Consider the following 21,234-nt stretch of genomic DNA (forward strand, 5'->3'; position numbering starts at 1 on the left):
TTGCTACATCATTTGTAGTGGCCAAAAAAAAAAAAAAAAAAAAAAAAGAGAGAGAAGCAACACCATAAATGAGCATCAATAGGGCCAATGAATGATGGCACATTTAAACAATGGGGCATTGTTTTGCACCTAAAAAATTAGTTAGGAAGTCCCCATCGTGGCGCAGTGGGAACAAATCTGACTAGGAACCATGAGGTTGTGAGTTCGATCCCTGGCCTCGCTCAGTGGGTTAAGGATCCAGTGTTGCCGTGAGCTGTGGTGTAGGTCACAGATGCGGCTCGGATCCTGCGTTGCTGTAGCTCTGGTGTAGGCCAGTGGCTACAGCTCCAATTAGACCCCTAGCCTGGGAACTTTCATATGCGCGAGTGTGGCCCTAAAAAAACAAAAGACAAAAAAAAAAAAAAAATTAGTTAGAGCTGGGTCTTCTGACCTGGAGAGAGGGCAATCTATCCTCTACTGGAAAAGCTACTGCAGTGAGATGTATTCAGTGTATTCCACTTTTCCTATTTATTTTCAATGACCAAAAAGTCTTCCTTTGTTTGTGTCTATGTATTTGTTTATAATTTTGAATATTCTGTGTATGCTGGCCCTCAGGTCCTTTATGTGTAAACTGAGGATAACATGAGTATTTCCCTCATAAAATTGTGATGATTAAATGAGCTATAGCAGCTAATGTGGTTAAAAAAATGCCTACCTTATAATAAGCATGAAGTAAGTGTTTGCTATTATTGTTACTATTATTATTTTTAAATGAACAGAGAGATGTAGAGAGATGTTCTCAGGCTTTTTATGCTGGTTACAGTGTGGGCAAAGAGAAGGTCGGAAAACAGGGAGGTAAACAGATTTTCACAAAATGTAAGTATTTTTGTGGTAAAAATTAAGGTGAAAATGTGGAAAGTAATATTTTAAGTTATAGCTGTAAGATTATAAGGAATATGAAGTAACTACATATGTACGTGAAAAAAATAAGAATATTGATTTAACTAGATGGCTCAAGTACAGGCTGTATTTTAAAATATTTTATATAGTTGAGTTACAAAGTTCTGTCAATTTCTGCTATACAGCAAAGCGACCCAGTGATACATATACATACATTCTTTTTCTCATGTTATCTTCCATTACGTTTCATCACAGGTGACTGAATATAGTTTCCTGTGCTGTATAGTAGGACCTCATTGCTTTTCCACTCCAAATGCTATAGTTTGCATCTACTAAGCCATTTTTATCTTAGATCCTGAGGTTATTTCAATGTTGTCTTTCTTATCAACTATTTTAGAAGAGGGCCTCAGAGCTCCTGGCACATTGGTGGTAAATGATAGCTATTGCTAAAGTAATTTTAATATAAGAGCTGTTTCCCTAGCAGCTTTCCATCCTTGAGTTCCTTCCCAAACACCTATGGCTCCTCGCAGTAGCCTGTAATGAATTCCACTCTACTCCATGGCATATCTGTTGATTATTTCTGTTTGCAAAACTGTGTTAGCCCTGTGACGCTAAGTCAGCAGGGAACCATGATCAATAAGGTTGCCAATGATTCAGCTGCAAAAGGCAGCAGTATCTGATCCTGAGGTCCTATACCCATTGCAACCTAATCTACACAGTGGACATGAGAGGAAGAGCCTCATTTATTTTTTGACACAACACAGAGCCAATTTTTCAGATTGAGGCTCCAACCCCCAGGGAAGTCACTCTGAAGAGAATAATATTTAGGCGTTAAATCATCATTTCCCATTTAACTAGACAGGGCACACCCAGCTCTAGTAATGCAGATCAGCAGAAGTGCAGGCCAAGGGGGAGAGAGGCCTAGAACGGATGGAATGATGAATGTTGGTCATGGCCTTGGGACCAGCACAGTGGGGATGTAACTTGCTCTATTAACCTTAAGTTTTACTGGAAATTTAGACTGGCCAGAACCTAAAGGGACTCTGTGACTGACTGGATTTTTACCCCCCCCCCTCAGGGAGAAGTGAAGGCGTCTTATTCTCAAAAAACAACTGCACACTTGATATTGTAATCTGGAAGAGGATATAATGGGAGGGTCTGATGGATCAAGAGATTCAAGGGGTGCAATGTGTTGGATACATCTCAGGGGCTCCTTCAGATTCTCCTGACTTCACCTTCTTAGCTTCTTTTGGCTCCACCTGCAACCTGGCTCCTCAGCTGACTGCTCTGTCTTGGCCACCAGTTTCCTATGGGCCCCTCAGGTTGACCAAATGCTCAGCGTTTTGGTTCCTCCCACTACCTCCGGAATCAGGTAAAAAGAGCACTAAGGGCACAGGACCCGCCTTCCAAAGAACTCTCAAAGGGCCCGAATGATGCCACCTGGAAACATGCAGGAATTCACTCCACGTGGGGCAAGCTTTGATCCATGCGAAATAAGAGATGGGAGGGAATGGATAAGTTCCCTCTCGTTCCTTCCTTCAACTGACTGCTCCAAGAGACAGTTTCTCTGTATAACCTGCCTGCAGACTTCCACATGGCTGAGCAACCCACCTGCCAAGCAAGTTGCAATGTCTTTCCTCCAGGCATCCCAAGGCAGGGATCAACTCAGTAATCATCTTACATTACTTGTTGCTTTACTTCCCCTTTTCCTCATTCTTCCCACTCTAGGTTTATACATCACAATAAAACTATTAGCACATAATCCTTACCCCAGGCTCTGTTTTCTAGAGTACTTTGGTGGACTGAATAATGGTCCTTGAAAGATGCCTATCTCCTAATCCCAGGAACCTTTGACTATGTTACTTTACATAGTAAAATGGACCTTGCAAATATTAAGTTAAGCATCTTCATATGGGGAGTTTATCCTGGCTCATCCCAAGGAATCACAAGTGTCCCTATGAGGGGGAGGCAGGAGGGTTAAAATTAGGGGATGTAATGATGGAAGCAGAGATTGGACGGATGGAGCCAGGAGCCAAGGAATGTGGGTGTTTGTCGAGGCTGGAGGAGGAAAGGAACTGCCTCCCCTGGAGTCTCCAGAAGGAATCCTAAGAATACCCTGTGCCCTGGAAGATTCCTTTCAGACTTTTGACCTCCAGAACTGTCAGAGAATAAATCTGTGTTGTTCTAAACCACTAAGCTTGTGGTAATTTGTAATGGCAGCCATAGGAAGCTAATAAGGAACCTTAGACAAAACATTTAATACCCTGCTTTTGTGAAAAATCCTATTTTGCATGACTAAGGCTAAATGTCATATTGTACTTTCCCTCTGAATTCCTTCTGCGAACGTATCTTAATCTCTTCTCAGGCAGATGCATGCCCTGGGAGGACTAGGGCTAAGTTTTATTCTCTGGAAGCCAACTGTTTACATATACATGTATATATCTATAGACAACAAAAACAGGAAGACTGGAAGGATATAATAATGGCAGCAGGTGACTTATTTCCTGTCTTAAACTGTTACAGATTTTCCCAATTGTCTCTAGCAAACAAGCATTTATTTCATAACAAAAAACACCCTTTGAAGTGATTGGATATGAGAGAGTCTAAGTATTTGCACCATTCTCCAGTACTTGAGCAGTAAACACAAAAAACAGACTACCATGAGCTGGAAGGATCCAGGAAGCTTTCACAGAGGAGGGAGGAGTCTGAGCAAGGCCTGGACAGATGGGTATTTGAGATGTAGAGCAGCTAGAGGAAGGGGCATGATGTGAGCCAAGAAAAGAGTGTATTTTCCCAGGTTAATAAATAAACCCACTTGACGTAAGAGGAACATCTGCAGAGAATATAATAATAGCATAAAGAAAAAAATAATTTACCCAGCATTTACTTTTTGCTGGATTATCTAATTTAATCCTCCCGAAAAGCTCATGAGGAAGGTTCTAACAATATCCTAAATATACAAATGAAGAATAGATGCCATTAACTGGCCAGCAAGTGATAGATCACTCCAGAGCTTATATTTGAGAGATGGATTGGAGGTGTAGGATGAATAAGAACCCTTAAGGCCTTGAAATACCAAATGTAATAATTTTCTATTGCTTTTTCATATGTTTCAGCCCTACCCCTCAATGGGTGGTATTGGGAGGTGGGGGCTTTGAGGGCATGAGAGTGGGAGCCTTCATGAATGGGATTCATGCCCCCCCAAGAAGACAGGGCCAGAGAGATGATCTCTCTCCACCTCGTAGGACATGCAAGAGGACAGCCATATGCAAACCCGGAAAAGGCTCCTTACCAGAACTTGACCATGCTGGCACCCTGATCTCGGACTTCCTAGCTTCCAGAACTGTGAACAATAACTTTCCATTGTTTAAACCACCTAGTCTATGGTATTTGGTTAAAGCAGCTTGAACTAAGACATTGCATAACTAATTGCTAAAAATTTAGCAGATTAAAAGGATATTTATTTATATCATAGTTCTGGAGGTCAGAGTGGTTTAACCAAGGGTCATGAGGCTGAACTCACAGTGTTGGTCAGATTGGCCTCTTACCAGGAGGCTCTGGGGAAAAATCAGCATCTAGGCTCCTTCAGGTTGCCGGTGGGATTGGGCTCCTTATGTTTGGGAGACTGAAGTTCCTGCTTCCTTGCTGGCTATTGTTGAATCCTCCCCATGCTTCTAATCTCTGATTTCCTCTTCTGCTACCAGCTAGAGAAAACTCTCTGCTTTTAACAGGCTTATATGATTAAATTGGGTCCACCTAGATAATCCCCCTTTTGCTGTCTTGCCTAATTATGGGAGCAATGGTTCATCTCGTTAACAGATTCCACCAACACTCAAAGGAGAATGGATTTTCCAAGGATCAGTGCCATCAGGTTATTTTTAGAATTTTGCCTCCCACCCCTAAGTTAAGGATTTGGAGTTTTGGTTGAAAAGAATCTGTGTTGAGGAATTGCACCTTGCTGACAAGTGGGGTTTGGGAATGTTACTGGGCATTCGTGTATAGGTGGGACTAAGGTGAGGAAAGAGTAAAGACAGGAAGACTGAAAGAGCAGGGCTAAGATGATGATGGCCTAGATTAGCAAAGGCTCCAGGAAAGCTGAGAGAAGACAGATAGGAAAGAAATGAAGAAGTGAGACTTACTAGGCCTGGTGATTCATTCTGCAGCACTCTGACCTTTTAGAACACTTTCACATCCATTATTTCATCTGATCCTCATTACGCACCTGAGAGGCAGAGACATTATTCTCTCCTCCTGACAAATGAAGAAACCGGCAAGTCCCTGAACATCCCTGGGCTTCAAAGGTCATCCTGCGGATCTGCGGTCCTGGCCACTTGACTCAGCCCCACTCTTCCTGGAGCTCAGGAAAAGGAAATCGTGCAGGATAGATTCATGGCCTTATTCCCACACGCCACCCTTGCTCCTGCTGTTCACCCTTGCTCGTGCCCATGGGCAGTCCCTTCCTAAGTGACACAGCTAGGGGACCTGATTGACGGGCATATGGCTGAGGGAGGGAGAAATGCCTTTCATACTCGGGAACCCCAGCATTCCCAGGGAGGCTGTGAGGAGGGAGGGAGGGAGGGGAGAGAAGAGAGAGGGCAGCATGGGGTGGGGGGGATATTCTCACCCCTGTTAGGTGGAAAGAAGATGGGGGAGGGAGAACATTTTTATTTTTTTAAAACATCACTTTGAAAAAAGGAATGAAAGGGTAAAGAGAAGGTGGAGGGAATGTGAAAAGAGAGTAAAAGGGGCTGTGGAGTACCCTGAGGACATCTATTAAGGGGCACAAGACTCTAGAAGAAAAAATGCGGCATTACAGAGGATCAAAAAGGGGGGAAAGGCATGCAAAATTCCACCAGGCAGAAATAGCCCTTTGAAGATTTTGGAGCCAGAATTCCCAAGTTTTGTATGTGTGTCCTATAACAGGTACCTACTGTTCTAGAAATCTGCTTTTGTGGTCGATCAATAAATAGGACAACTGTCAGGGATGGTCCCTGGGGCCAGTAGGAGAGGCTGCATCTCCAAGCGGATTCCTGCAGGGCTGTTCCCCCTTCCCCCCCGCCCCCACCAGTGGACAGGCACCAGGCAAGCCCCGTCTTCCCCTCTCTGCAGGAAAGCCGTCTACTTAGCTGGCCCTTGACTGCCTATTCTTCAGAAACAAATCACTGCAAAAAAATCACTCCATTAAGAAATACAGCTCAGTAATTTCAGCCCTTAAATGCTTGCTTTTTCTCCAGCCCGCCTGAATAGGAGAAAAGCAGAAAGGAGAATTTTAAATGGCACATATTGATTGGCTTGGCGCACCAAAAGAAGGTACTTTTACCAGCTTTTCAAATTACAATTTATTCAATAGTGAGAAAGTAACTCAATTTGAGGAAGAGCTCTGACACCCTTAGGAGTTGCTTTCTTGCCATTTAAGTTTTATCATTATGATCGTTCACTCATCATTCTCAGGAAGCCACAGGCAGAGCACAGTTCTTGGCACCAAGGAGGCAATCGATAAAGGCCATTGAATTAATGAGGCTATAACTGGCAGGGAAATTCAAATTCCAGAGACTTGGGAAATTCAATGTGGGCTGAAATGAGTTGAACTTGCAAAGTTTATACCCTTTGGTCAGTACTGGGAAGATCACAGGGTTTAGAGTCAGCCTGACCTAGGTTCAAATCCTGCCCCCTTTAACTTCTGAGAATACTTCGTGTCTCTGAGCCTCAGCTTCCTCTGGATAGATTTCTTTCCTGCATGTTTTTGTGAGGATTCAAACAGATGTTCTGCATCAAATGCATCTATAGGACCAGAACAAAGAATGTATTGATCTGCCTTTGCAGAATGGTACGTCCAGATCCTGTTTTGCTGGAGACTGAGGTTTGATTTCCCCAAGGGGAGGTAGCTATATTTTGAGTCCACTAAAATAGTTGCTGAATCTTTAAAAAATGTTGGTTCTCTTTACTTCCCATTTTCTCTTCCTTACCTGCAATTCTAGAAGCTGCCACGAGGGCTAGAGCAATGGGTCAACTCAGAATTGCAGAGAAACATACACTGGGGCAGTTGGTTTGAAGAGCACATAATTTTTGTATACATTCCCTCTCCCATGTTCTTTTCTTCAAATGATCTGAATTTCTTTACCCATAATAAAATGATTTATTTGCATACTCAATTATTTCACTGTCAAAGTTCTGGGGTGCACCTTTACTTGGGGCTGTCAGCTGCAGGTGAGAAAGAAGATAAATGGGGGAAAATCTTTGCAAGTTTCTGGGTTCTTGCATTTGGAACCAGTTGATGACGACCTGGGAGAGATTTTTAACTAAATGTTCTGGGATGTTTGATGAGCTTCCAGAAGATAAATGGTTAACTCTTAGGTCAAACATTGGAATTGAGAACAAAGGTCATAGAGGCATGAAAAAGAATTTTTTTCTTACTTGCATGGGGTTTTCTTTCATTTTAAATTTTCATTCATTCAATTCATTTTATTCCATTCTATTTCATTTCTTTCACTCATTCTTTTCATTTTTTTTTTCAAACTTTTTTTGGGGTGTTATGTGCAGCACTACTATGATTAGGTCTTGGAGATATTATCTGGGAACAAAACAAACGGAGTCTTTGCCTCATGGAGTTGATAGTCAAGTGGGGAAGACAGACAATTGAACAATAAACAAATATAAGATGATGGCAGGTAGTAGTAAGCATTTCAAAGAAAAACAAGGCAAGGTTAGAAGCTGGACCATTAGGAAGGTAGTATTAGGGCAAGGTAACAGAGGACAGAGGCACAGTAAGCCTCTGAAGAGATCTGGGGGGTAAAAGAATGTTTTGGCAAAGGAAATAGCAAGTTAAAGGCTCTGCAGGCAGGAGCATGCTTTGGGGGTATGAGAAGCTGGGAGGCCAGTGCAATCAGAGCATGTGGAACATAGTGGGGGTGGAAGGAGATGTGGCAGGGCCCGAGCACATGGAACCTCAGAGGATGTGCAGGTGACTTGGGAGCCTACCCGAAGTTTGCTGGGAAATCAAGAAAAGATGTTATAAAAGGGCTGCACTGTATCCCCCACAAATTACTATGTTGAAGCCCTAACCTCTGGTACCTTAGAATGTGGCTGCATTTGGAGACTGAGCCTTTATAGAGGTGATTAAGCTGAAATGAGGCTATTAGGGCCAATTTAATATGACTATTCTGACATGACTTGTGCCCTTCTAAGAAGAAGAAATTTGGATACACAAAGAGATGCCAGAGATCATGTGTGTAGACAAAAGGCCACGTGAGGACACAGTGAGAAGGCAGCCATCCACAAGCAAAGGGGAGAGGCTCAAGGAGAAATCAAACCTGCTGATATCTTGATCTTGACCTTCAGCCTCCAAAACCATGGGAAAATTTAACTTCTGTTATTGAAGCCACACAGTCTGTAGCAGTCCTTACAAATGAACACAGAGTATTGAAGCATAGATCGCCACAGTCTGATTTTATTTTCAAATGATCACTCCAGCTGATATGAGAAGGCCCTAGTGGGGAAGAGATCAAGAAGATCAGTCAAGATCCCACTACAGTGATCTAGGTAAAAGGGGACAATGTGTTGGACCAGATTGGTAGCAAAAGAGGTGCTGAGAAGCAGCCAGAATCAGGTGGATTTTTCAGCAGAGATAACAGAATTTGTGAGAAAGAGAGAAATTAGAGCTGCTGGCAAGGTCAGGCTTGTTCAGAAGATGCAGTCAGGCACTGGCTAACATTCGTACCCTAACTGCCAAAATGTCCTGGGTACTGCGACAAGATACTAAAAAAAAAAAAAATGCCTCCTAGGATTTTGGAGCCAAACCAGCTTTTAAAGGAACAAAAGGCAGAGGCTACTGAAGGAAAGGAAATCCTAGCACAGTTCCAGAGTCAGGATGCTTGGGTTCAAATCCTAGATTCACTTCTGTGTGACTTAAGGGCAAGTTATCTAAATTTTCCAAATCTCAGGTTTGTTCATCTAGAAAGTAAAGATGACAATATCTGCTTCATTGGACAGTATGAGAATTAAACGCAGTATTTATGTAAAGCTCTCAGCATGGATTTGACCGAAAGTAAATGGTCCATGAATGTGATGCATTGGTTAGCTCTTGCTAAGTAACAACTCCTTCCCCCAACGCTAGTGACTTAAAATATGAAGCATATAATTTTGCTCATGATCATGTCAGCTATTTTTTAGAGGGCCAAGCAGGACCAAAAAGATGAGCTCTGTTTCTACAGGGCCTGTAAACAAAGAAAACAGTGGAAACATATATGCACAAAGCTCACAAATCTTTGCACAGGCTATTGGAACTTGTTAAGCGTGGACTTAGACTGGCTGGGGGACCTGAGTTCTAGTTGGGCTGTGTGATCTGGGGCCAGTTCCATCCCTCTCTATGCCTCAGTTTCCTCATATATAAGGGAAGGTGCTGGATCAGAGATTCTGGAGGCTTTCCTCCAAGACACTAATTCTCTTGAATATACGTAACACACCTACCTACCTGTGTCTTAAACAAAGAGGGGGCTTATACAAATCCAGAGTTAAGCAGTCTGGACTGATGTGGAAGCTCAATGACATCATATGAACAAATTCTCTTCTGTCTCTCTTCGCGCTGCCATCCTTAGAGTGCAGGCTTCTTGTCTCATGGTACCAAACATCGCCTCTTTGTTCTAAGCAGGCAAAGGGAAAAGGCATAAGGAGAACAAATATTTATAACTGTGGAGTCTGTCATTTTATATGAGGGAAGCAAGGGCTTGTGATTCAAGCTTATAACTTATTAGCCAGAACTGTTCCCCGTGATTACTGAGCTGGAAGGTGGCTAGGACTTCTGCCTGGGAGTCGGGTCAGTCAATTCATGGTGTTAGCTGCAAACACTAACTATGAAGACATATAGTCTGGAGAGGGTGTTTTGGGTCCTCATAGCCACAGGAGCTCTGGCCAGTCAGCTGGCTTCATGGTGGCTATGGAAAGGTTGTTCCCCTGGTAACAGTTCCCATATAAACCCATGGGACTACAAATTCCAAAAGATAAGGACATTGTTTGCTTAATCTCATTGCAGCTTCAGGACCTAGTTCAGGGCCTGGTACATTGCAGCTGCATGACAAACATTTGTATAATGAACAAATTGTCCATCAATGGATACGGATTTCAGTGGACTGGGGCATTCGGGGAGTAAGGGATCTGGATAATTGGATTTTCTGGCAGCCTGAGGGTGAGGCAGAAAAGCTTATGATCTCAAATTAATTCTAGCAACACCAAGTGGCTTCCATAGCCAAGGCTCCAAGGTAAAAATAAAAACCCATGTGCTATGCATGTGTCATGGTCAGGGTCTCAGCAGGAGATGACACAATCAAGGTGGCTCAGGAGCGTATAATGAGGGACTACTTACAAAGGTGTGAGCAGGATTAGGGGAAACCAGCCAGGGGTGGCGAAGACCCTGGGGGCTGGCAGTGCTGGGGAGCTGCTACCAGCCCTGCTGACAGAGGACAGGGAGAAAGTGGACTCTAAAAGAAGAGAGTTCCCTTCGTGGCTCAGCAGTTAACAAACATGACTAGGATCTGTGAGGATGTGGGTTCCATCCCTGACCTCACTCAGTGGGTGAAGGATCTGGCATAGCCATGAGCTGTGGTGTAGGTCCCAGATACAGCTCGGATCTTGTGTTGCTATGGCTGTGGTGTAGGCCGACAGCTGTAGCTTCGATTTGACCCCTAGCCTGGGGACTTCCGTATGCCTCAGGTGTGGCCCTAAAAAGGAAAAAAAAGAAAGAACAAGAGAGCGTAGCTGGAGCTGGCACTGGAGCTGCAGGTGTGGACTGCCTGGGAGGAGCTGAGGCCTTCCATAGAGGAACACTGCCACTGGCCACTACCACAGACTGGGGCCCTAGCACCCTGCCCTCTCTCCTTCCATCTGCTGCTTCCCCTGGTTTATCTCATCTGCTGAACTGGGGACCAGAGCAGGGCCTTACTGATGCCATCTGCTGAGATCAAACTCTGGGGCACAAAGCAGGGAGCAGAGGCTAGAGAGAGGTGCTGGGGTGGGGTAGATGGCAAATACCCAGCACCGTGTATGGTATGACATCTGCATGATTACTCTTGGAGGTGGCTATTACTGTGTCTACTTCTAACTAGTCCAACAGAGGCCCAGAGTAGTTCCATCACTTGTCCAGGTTCACCTAGCCCACGGACTAGAGCTCAGATCACGTGACTCCCATTCCCAGTGTGTGTGACTCCCATTTCAGTCCGTGTGACCCACCCAGAAAGCATCAATTTTGCAAAGTATAGGATTGAAATTTGGATGCCAGGGGCGGGGGGTCTCTCTTGAAGCCTCTGAGAGTGTCAAGAGAACTGGATCAGAGGTCAGCAGAGCTGAGGTCCAGGCAGGCCTCCACTCATGACTGGAGGCATGATAAATTGAGCCTGTGTTATATGCCAGGCACTGTGTTAAATGCTTTGTATGTATCACAGCACACCCTCAGAGGAACTTATTATTTCCATTCATTGGCCCCAAAACAAAAGCACAGAGAAGTTAAATTACTTGTTAAAAGTAGAAATATGATTCAAAATCAAGTTTGTCTGGCTGGAAAGACTAAGCCCCTTCCTTTACTCCAGCGGTTGGCCTTTGGTGGCCTGTAACCTGATTTTGACCCACTCAGACCCCCAAATTTTTGTAAAGAAATGAAACCAATGGCCAACATCTTAAAGTTGTGCAATTACATGTAAAAAGCTGAATTTCTCCTGAAATTTCTATTGAAAAAAATTTCTATTGAAAAATTGGAAAACTGGAAACCCTGGGCCCACATTCTCAAGTAGTGGTAACTAAAACTGAGGAATAGCTGCCTCTTCAAATGAAAAATTTGCTCCTGTTTTTGCCACAATCCCTACCCCTCCCTATTGTGCCCAACACCGAGGCTCAGAATCAGTTGTCATTTCTTATCTACCTGTACCATTGGTTTTCTTACACTCAGTCCACTTGACTCATTTACGCTGCCTGCTTGGCTCTGGTAGGCATTTGGGTTTGTACCTCCAAAGTGCCCATTTCTTTGGGTACAAGATCATCTACTGGGGTGAGAGAAGCAAATATTGGACCCTCTGTCAATATGCATGATCTAATTCATTTTCATGTTTATTTTCAATTATCAATACAACAGTCATGGCTATGTTTTATAGATAAATTATGCATATACACTGAGGATATCTGCTCAGAATTCATTTTTCTGTAGTCTCTGAGACAGAAAAGTTTGAAGATCATGGCTTTTAAGCACTAGCTGTGAGACACTAGGGAAAATCCCTTTGACTCTCTGCGCCTAGATTTTTTTCCCACTGGAAAATGGAGATATTGTTACCATCTTGAAGAGTTGTTTCAAAATTCTAAGTCCCCAGCAACCTATATCGTGCTGAGCCATAAAAGCCGAAAGCTACCCTGGGAGAAGGCCCTCAGCACAGCCAGCCACATGGGCTGGCTGATCCTTCCATGTTAATGTCAGCCCGAAAGGGGAATTGGAAGTTTTGCTGTAAGGTGTCCAGTCGTAAAGCCCAGGCTGCCGGCTGACCTGGTCCAACCCCTTGCACAGCAACAGGGATTCGTTTTCAGGTTTATTAGTGCTGTTGATGTGCTCCTGGGGCAGACAATAGCTCTGCTTTCATTAAAGAGAAGCAGCTGCCCGATTTCGGTTCACCTTCCCCTCATCTCCAGCCTACACCTGGCATCCCAGGGAGAAATCTGCCCAACCCCACTAGCCTCCTTTGTTCTTGGGCTCATTCTGGCTTGGAAAGAGTCATGTTTTAAGGGGACGGGGGCTCAGAAACACAGGGGAGGGTGTCAGCAGAGTGCTCACCCTCGTATGATCATGTCAAAACTCCCTCCCAAAGAAGGGGAGAGGTGATCCTGAGACCAGACACTTCATAGCCTCCCAAGGGCAGCTCTGCCTGAGAGTGGGGGCTTAGTCCTCCCAGACTGGGCCTCTGGTGGGCTCAGGCAGTTAGATAGTCCCCGAATGTGTCTGAGTTACGGGACAGGCACTCACTTCATTCCGTCCAGTTCTAATGGTTGCAGAATCATTCAGATCCCCAAGATATGGAGAGAGAGTGTTAGCCGGGATCACAGCCCACTAAAAAGTTGAGTGCGGATGACTGAAATGTTCCCCAGGATGTAGGACTTTCAGTGCTAAAACTGGGACAATTCAAGGCAAGCCAGGAAGATTAGATATCCCAGATGGAGCCAGAATTCAAACCCTTACCATCTGTCTCCAAAACCCACAGGCTGAGCTGCTCCTCTGCAGTGCTTAAGTGAGAACCAGGGGGCACATGCAGTGTGACTGGCAGTGAACACCTGGAGGAGGAAAGAGAAAGAGCCTTGAAGAGAGGGACACACTCTCCATATTATCTGTCTCACAGCGGGGCAGGAGAGAGGACAGAGGGTGGCCTCGTAGCCACTCTGTTTGCAAGATGAGATGCAGTAGGAAGAGGGCCAGAGTGTGTGCAGGTCCTAAGAGTTACTGTTTATGGAGCATCTTTACATTTATAACTTCAGTCCAAACCTTTGGGAGGTAGGTTTCCGCAGATGAGGAAATCTTCTCAATGCTCGCTGTAGGCCCTCTGGGCTGCTGTCACAAGATGCCAGACTGGGATGCTTACCAACAGCAGAAATGTACTGCCCTCAGTTCTGGAGGGTGGAAGTCCAAGATGAGGCTGCCAGCATGGTGGATAAGGGCTCTCTTCTAAGCCACTTCATGAGACTTCTCATGATCCAAATACAAGGGGAGGGGATAGGGAAATATGTGTGATCTCTTTTGCATAAATACTAATCCAATTCACATGGTCTACCCTCATGACCAAATCACTCCCCAAAGCCCCCACCTGCTAACACTATCACCTTTAGGGGTTAGGGTTTCAACTTATGAATTTTGTGGAAAAGGACACAAACATTCAGTGCACAAACAGTGGAGTGCTCATCCTCATGTGGTCAGGTCCCCAGTTGAAAGTGGTGGGATCTGCACTTGACCTCAGGTCTGGCTTGCCTCTAGTGTCTGTACTTTTACCGCTGGGCAGGTTTCTCCAAGAGGACTTTCTTAGAACATCACATAATTTCATGTGATTATTGTAAGTCAGGAGCTGGCAGGGGTGGCAAGTAGGTGGTGGGGAGTTTTGTTAAATCTTTCTGTGCCTGTTGAGTATTCTCAACTTTCCGTTATCGGTTGGCTGGTGTTAAGGCAGGGAGAGTGAGCCAAACTTTAGTGTCTCAGATTTCCTATACCTGGTCAGGAGAGGTCAAAGCTGTCAATTGCAATGAGGTCTTGGAGGTGTCTGTGGATTTCAACTAATCACCAGAAATTCCCGTCCCCAACAAACCCAGACAAACTTTGAATTTAGCTCAGAAGATACAGAAGGTGGGAGGCCACTTGAGCCTTGTTTGAGGCTCTTGGAGTGCAGGGAGTGGTGTTACCTGGAGTGCAGAGCAGTGCTCTGGGTTTATCAATGTTACTGACTGTTTAAAAAAAAAGGTAAGATTTCCCACACTGACTATGGGCAAGCACCAGAACTAAAGTGTTATTTAAAACACAGGAGAGAGACTGACAGTCAAATGATAACTTTAAAAAGTATAAGACCCCATTGACTATAAAATACTACTCCTTGGGAGATCCATTACAAAGACGAGTTCTTTCCTAGGTCCTAAAAACAGAGTAATAATTCATTCAATTATTTAGTCATTTCATAAACATTTACTGAATGTCTCCTGTAGGCCAGGCCCTGTGCTTGGTGCTGTGAGGATATAAAGAAAGATGAAATTGACTAGGATCTTTACCACATCAAGTCACCAGGACATTAAAAGAAATAAGGCACAAAAAATAATACTCTACTGGGTAGAAATGAAGAAAGGGAGACATTCCAAACAGGGGGAGTCACCTGGGCAAAGATCTAGAGGATGGAAAACAAGTACACTTGGAAAACGAACCAGTGACTCGCAGAGCACAAGAGGAACAAATGAGAGGATACAGCAGGAAAGAAGTCCTCTCTGATGCCAGACCTCATCCTTGGAGATACAGAGATGTATGTATAAACCTGAAATAGGTTCTAGGAAGACTGGATGAGGGCTAACACCGAGAGTTAAATGTTGATAAATCAAAACCCAAAGAATGACACAACTCTGGGCAACTTGCGAATCTGTGGGCACAGATGACGAAGTCAGAAGTTCAGCTGAGAGAGAGCTTGGTATAGGCTGGAGAAGATGTAATATGTTTCAAGGGCAGAATAGGAATTTAACTTAGAGCAGAGCTTTGGAAGATGGATGGAAAGGATTTCTTTGGTGGGAGAAGAGGGTCAAGGGCATTCTGAGTAGAGGAAATGGCTAGAGTGGTGGGGAGGAAGGAAGAGGGTATGCCTGGGTTGGGTGAGTCCCTGGTTTCGCAAACACAGAAGCGTCCTGCTATAATTTCTTTCCCTGCTGGACAAGAGACAGATCCGTGTGATGAAGAGTGGCCCGGGTTTCGGAGGCAGACAGATCTGGATTGGTTCAATTCCAGCTCTGTTGATGACTCATTTTAATGCCTGTGTACTTCTCTTCGCCGCAGTTTCTACATTTGCAGAAAGGCCTTAATCAGGCTTCCGTAGCAAGGCTGTTGTGAGGGTTAGAGCCTGATGTCAGAGCATTTTGGGCACAGGTCACAGTCTGTCCCAAGTTGCCTTGCCTTCTGCTTTGCCAACCACCCCACACCCCCAGGCTTGCTTCCTCCTCAGGAACCTGGGTCACATTCAGGAACTTGCTGACCTACATTATAAAACAGCACATTACTTTGCCAGCAAAATGTTGCAAAAAATTGCAATTCAGGACATGCAATCTATGGTGAATCACGGGCATGTCCAGAGAACAAAGGGAGGAAACTCGCTTTCTTAGGGAGAACCCAGGGAACCAGAAGGGGTTTTTCTAAATGGAAGTCCAGTAGAGAAAAGCAGAAGTTCAGGGTGGCAATGGCTTCTCATCAGCTGTGCTACTGCTGAGAAAGAATACTTCCTTGGGGATAGTTCAGCAGTTGCACTACCTGTTTGGGAGTGCAAGGTGTGCTTCTTCCCGCGGGGCATGCAATTGACCTTAAGTAGTAGTGGGTGAGAGCTCCCCATTCTTGCCTCCTGACTCCATTTTAAATGAGCTCCTTGGGAGACTGACCTAAGAAAACATTCGAATGGTTGATGTCAGAAAATGTTTTGCCTATGTTCTCTTGTAGGAGTTTGATGGTATCTTGTCTTACATTTCAGTTTTTAAGCCATTTTGAGTTTATTTTTGTGTGTGGTGTGAAGGTGTGCTCCAGTTTCATTGATTTACATATGGCTGTCCAGTTTTCCCAGCACCGCTTGCTGAAGACTGTCTTTTTTTCTATTTTCTATTCTTGCCTCCTTTGTCAAGATTAATTGACCATAGGTGTCTGGATTTATTTCTGGGTTCTCTATTCTGTTCCATTGGTCGGTATGTCTGTTTTGGTACCAGTACCTCATTGTCTTGATGACTGTGGCTTTGTAATATTGCCTGAAGTCTGGGAGAGTGATGCCTCCTGTTTGGTTTTTGTTCCACAGGATTGCTTTGGCAATTCTGGGTCTTTTATTGTTCCAAATAAATTTTTGGATTGTTTGTTCTAGTTCTGTGAAAAATGTCATGGGTAATTTGATGGGGATTGTGTAGAAACTGTAGATTGCTTTGGGTAGTATGGGCATTTTCACGATATTAATTCTTCCAACCCAGGAGCATGGAATATCTTTCCATTTCTTTGAATCCTCTTTAATTTCCTTGATTAATGTTTTACAGTTCTCAGCATATAAGTCTTTCACCTCCTTGGTCAGGTTTATTCCTAGGTATTTAATTTTTTTTGGTTGTGATTTTAGAAGGTATTGTATTTTCATATTCCTTTTCTAATATTTCCTTGTTAGTATAGAGAAATACAACCGATTTCTGAATGTTAACCCTGTATCCTGCTACTTTGCTGAATTCATTGATCAGTTTGAGTAGTTTTTGTGTGGAGTCCTTAGGGTGTTCTATATAGTGTCATGCCATCTGCATACAGTGACAATTTTAACTCTTCTCTTCCAATTTGGATGCCTTTTATTTCTTCTGTTTGTCTGATTGCTGTGGCTAGGATTTCAATACTATGTTGAATAAAAGTGGTGAGAATGGGCATCCTTGTCTTCTTCCAGATGTTAGTGGGAAGGCTTTCAGCTTTTCTCCATTGAGTATTAAATTTGCTGTGGGTTTGTCATAAATGGCTTTTATTATGTTAAGGTATATTCCCACTATACCCAATGTGGTAAGAGTTTTTATCATGAATGGATGTTGGATTTTATCAAATGCTTTTTCTGCATCTATGGAGATGATCATGTGGTTTTTGACTTTTCTTTTGTTAGTGTGGTGTATGACGTGCTTTTGCACAGCAAAGGAAGCCATTAAAAAAAAAAAAAAAAAAAACCAAAAAGACAACCTACGGAATGGGAGAAAGTAGTTTCAAACAATGCAACTGACAAGGGCTTAATCTCTAAAATATACAACTTATACAACTCAACAGTAAAAAAACCCAACAACCCAATTGAAAAATGGGCAAAAGACCTGAATAGGCATTTTCCCAAAGAAGATATGCAGATGGCCAACAGGCACATGACAAAATGCTCAACATCACTAATTATTATAGAAATGCAAATCAAAACTACTATTAGGGGAATTCCCATTGTGGCACAGTGGAAACAAATCTGACTAGGAACCATGAGGTTGCGGGTTCGATCCCTGGCCTCGCTCAGCAGGTTAAGGAGGTACCTCAGAAAACTAAATATAGAACTACCATGATCCAGCAATCCTACTCTTGGGCATATATCCAGACAAAACTTTCCTTGAAGAAGACACATGCATCCTAGGGATGCAGCACTATTCACAATAGCCAAGACATAGAAACAACCTAAATGTCCATCAACAAATGAATGGATTAAAAAGATGTAGTACCTATATACAATGGAATACCACTCAGCCATTAAAAAGAACAAAATAATGCCATTTGCAGCAACATAGATGGAACTAGAGATTTTCATACTAAGTGAAGTCAGAAAGAGAAAGAAAAATACCGTATGATAGCACTTATATCTGGCATCTAATATATGGCACAAATGAACCCTTCCACAGAAAAGAAACTCATGGACTTGGAGAACAGACTTGTGGTTGCCAAGAGGGAGGGGAAGGGAGTGGGATGGATGGTGGTTTGGGGTTAGTAGATTCAAAGTACTGCATTTGGAGTAGATGAGCAATGAGATCCTGCTGTATAGCACAGGGAACTATGTCTGGTTACTTGTGATGGAACATGATGGAGGATAATATGAGAAAAAGAATATATATATATATTCACATATATATCTATATCACTGGGTCACTTCGCTGTACAGCAGAAGTTGACAGAACACTGTAAATCAACTATAGTGGAAAAAATAAAACTCTTTAAAAAAATGAGTTCTTATGTATTAATTTTCACACACCACTTAGGGAAAGAAAAGAATTGGGGCCTTGGGGCTTTCTCATGGCTTTCTCCTAGATGTGAGGAAATCTTCCAGAAGTCCCAGATCTGGTGTTCATCCTGAACCATTGACTGCTGACTGATGGAGGGTCCCTTAGAGCAATCAGGCTCACTGATGGAGCTGGGAGACAGGGCATATTCCCAGGGCCCAGGGGGACAGGGAGGCTACAGCAGCGCCCTGGTTAGACAGACTACCTGAAGACCCATTTCAGAGACACTACAAAATGCTCCACACAGAGTAGATTCCCACAGATGACTAGGCTCAAGGTGTTTTTCCTTAATTGCGTCTGGGGTCACTGAACTTCTAATAAAAGGGAGGGGAGACAGTGAGGAGGGATTTTGACAAAACCGGCGCAGCTCATAGTGGTTAACATCAAAATCGTAATATTGACTATAAAGTTCCTTTAAATCTGTATTCATGGAGTTCCCGTCGTGGCGCAGTGGTTAACGAATCCGACTAGAAACCATGAGGCTATGGGTTCGATCCCTGGCCTTGCTCAGTGGGTTAACAATCCGGCGTTGCCGTGAGCTGTGGTGTAGGTTGCAGATGCGGCTCCGATCCTGCATTGCTGTGGCTCTGGCGTAGGCCGGTGGCTACAGCTCCAATTGGACCCCTAGCCTGGGAACCTCCATATGTCATGGGAAGCGGCTCAAGAAATGGCAAAAAGACAAAAAAAAAAAAAAAAAAATCTGTATTCAGGACTTAAAAAAAAAAAAAATCTGTACCATTTCTCTCCTCTTCTCCAAGGTATAGCAGCATACCCCTCTTCATTTAGTCCTCAAACCACTGGCTTTCTTGTGGGGACATTCTAGAGTCCTTCCTGTTACCTCTGTGCTGGCTGGAAGCTGTTGTGTGGGTGCCCACAGTAACAGTGAACCTGGTGTGGGCCAAGCCACCTGGGTACAAATCTTAGCTCTAGCACTTAATAGCCTCTCTGTTCTTGTTTTCTCAACTGGAAAAACAATAGTACTTAGCTCTTCATGTTGTTTTGATGATTAAAAAAGTTTTAATCATCTCTGTCTGGCAGAGGTAGCCTGTTCAAAATAGGGAGAATCTGTGAATCCCGGAAGACTGGATTCTTGCCGCTTCTGCCATCTCATCAAAGAGCAGAACACAGAACAGGGCCATGTGAAGGAAAGGAATGTGCAACTTAATGAAAAGCATGCATTCCATAATATAAGGAAATTACAATCTTATTACTTTACAGCATAGCAACCAGATATAAATAGATACTAATAAGTAAAATTAGGTTAATTGCTGAAAAAAGGACAATTCATAATAAGGTTACATTATAGAAATGTCTGCACATGTAAAAGTCCTTTAATATACATGGGCTTTAATTGCTGCATTGGCATGGAAAATTGTCGGCTTTCCCACTACCAGCTGTGTGATTTCTGGCAACTCTCTTTATCTTTCTGAGCCTCAATTTCATTGGCTTTAAAATGAGACTAGTAATTTCTTTCTTGTATAATAAAGGACCAGATGAAGTAATGTGTGAAAGGGCTTTGAAAGCTGAAAGCACAATACTTTCCTTAGGTATTTAATAATTATTGGAACTAATAGTCATCCACAATAAAAATACATTCAAGAAAAACATAAAGACCCACTGTCTGAAATACCAAACTTAAGAAATGATCCAGGAGTTCCCGTCGCAGCGCAGTGGAAACAAATCCAACTAGGAACCATGAGGTTGCGGGTTCGACCCCTGGCCTTGCTCAATGGGTTAAGGATCTGGTGTTGCCATAAGCTGTAGCATAGGTCGCATACACGGCTCGGATCCTGCATTGCTGTGGCTGTGGTGTAGACCAGCAGCCATAGCTCTGATTAGACCCTTAGCCTGGGACCCTCCATATGCCTTGGGTGCAGCCCTAAGAAGACCCCCCCCCAAAAAAAGATCCAGAAATACTAAACCCATGTCTTTCTTTACAATAGCATCTGTAAGTTGGAGACACTTATTTTGCTTTTTTAGACACTGCTTTTTTAAAATTAACATTAGCACTTCATGTCATTTGATGATTGATGGCATCTTCTTTAGGGAATGAATAGCAATTGGTGAACTGTTATGGACAGAAATCAGGAAGGTCTAAGCTCCTGGATTAAGGTAGTTCCCTTATAGAGTATATTTTCTGGGTAAACATGAAAACTGGATTAAGCCAAGCGCTTCACTGTAGACAAGCAATTACACTAAGCTGAACTGTTTATAGTCTTACTACAGAAATGGATGCACAGTGTATACCCATGAGTTCTGCCACCTCAAATTGTGGCTGTTAGCTCTTTACTTCAAATTCACACAGCCACACGTCAGTCACTGTGGGTGAAAAGCAACTAATGTCAGACCCCTGCTGGCCTAGCTTGGCACTGCATGGGGAAACACAATTTCCAGTTCTTATTAATGGGGAAATTGGCCACAGGGGCAAGAGAACTGAGGTATCAAGGATTCAGTCTTGCCTCACTTTATATGTGTCAATATTCATCAAAAAGTGTGCTGAAATGAGAGCAAGAGGAAAGGTCAGACTTGACTTACAATGAAGAACAATAGCTCTTAAGAGGCAACCAGGGACCCCTATCTCTCTTCAAGGCAGTTTGGGGCCTGAATCTGCCAGTCCTACCATCGTGCTCTTCATTGCTAAAAGTCTCCAGTGTCTTGCTTTTCAATGTGCTTTCAAACTCACTGTTCACTGCATGCTCTAACCTCTAGAGGGGGCAGAGGTTTTCTCTCCAGCTTTCTCCTTGTGCCTCTAAAAAGGCAAAGAAGAACTCTGAAGGGTCAAGGTCAAAATGGAGAGCTCAAGGATATATACAAGGATCTATACCTCCCACTATAATAGGAGATGGAGTCTGCAGGAACAAG

The 21,234-nt window shown here is 43.5% G+C and overlaps 1 long non-coding RNA gene across 6 annotated transcripts in view; it reads right to left on the minus strand.

Annotated features, from left to right (window-relative positions):
- LOC102157601 overlaps nucleotides 343–21,234 on the minus strand; it is a 31,166-nt gene continuing 10,274 nt past the window's right edge. Inside the window, exons 3-7 of one of the 6 annotated variants that reach the window (XR_001306887.2) lie at nucleotides 13,385–13,582; nucleotides 13,085–13,176; nucleotides 9,350–9,518; nucleotides 8,190–8,365; nucleotides 343–7,450 (exon numbers count right to left, since the gene is read on the minus strand). This is a non-coding gene — a long non-coding RNA (uncharacterized LOC102157601). Of the gene's footprint in view, nucleotides 9,519–13,084; nucleotides 13,177–13,384; nucleotides 13,583–21,234 lie in introns of all 6 variants that reach the window. The other 5 variants (XR_002341515.1, XR_002341514.1, XR_002341513.1 and 2 more) reach the window with 5 other exon arrangements.

This window comes from Sus scrofa, chromosome 2, assembly GCF_000003025.6.
Source record: "Sus scrofa isolate TJ Tabasco breed Duroc chromosome 2, Sscrofa11.1, whole genome shotgun sequence".
NCBI lineage: Eukaryota > Metazoa > Chordata > Mammalia > Artiodactyla > Suidae > Sus > Sus scrofa.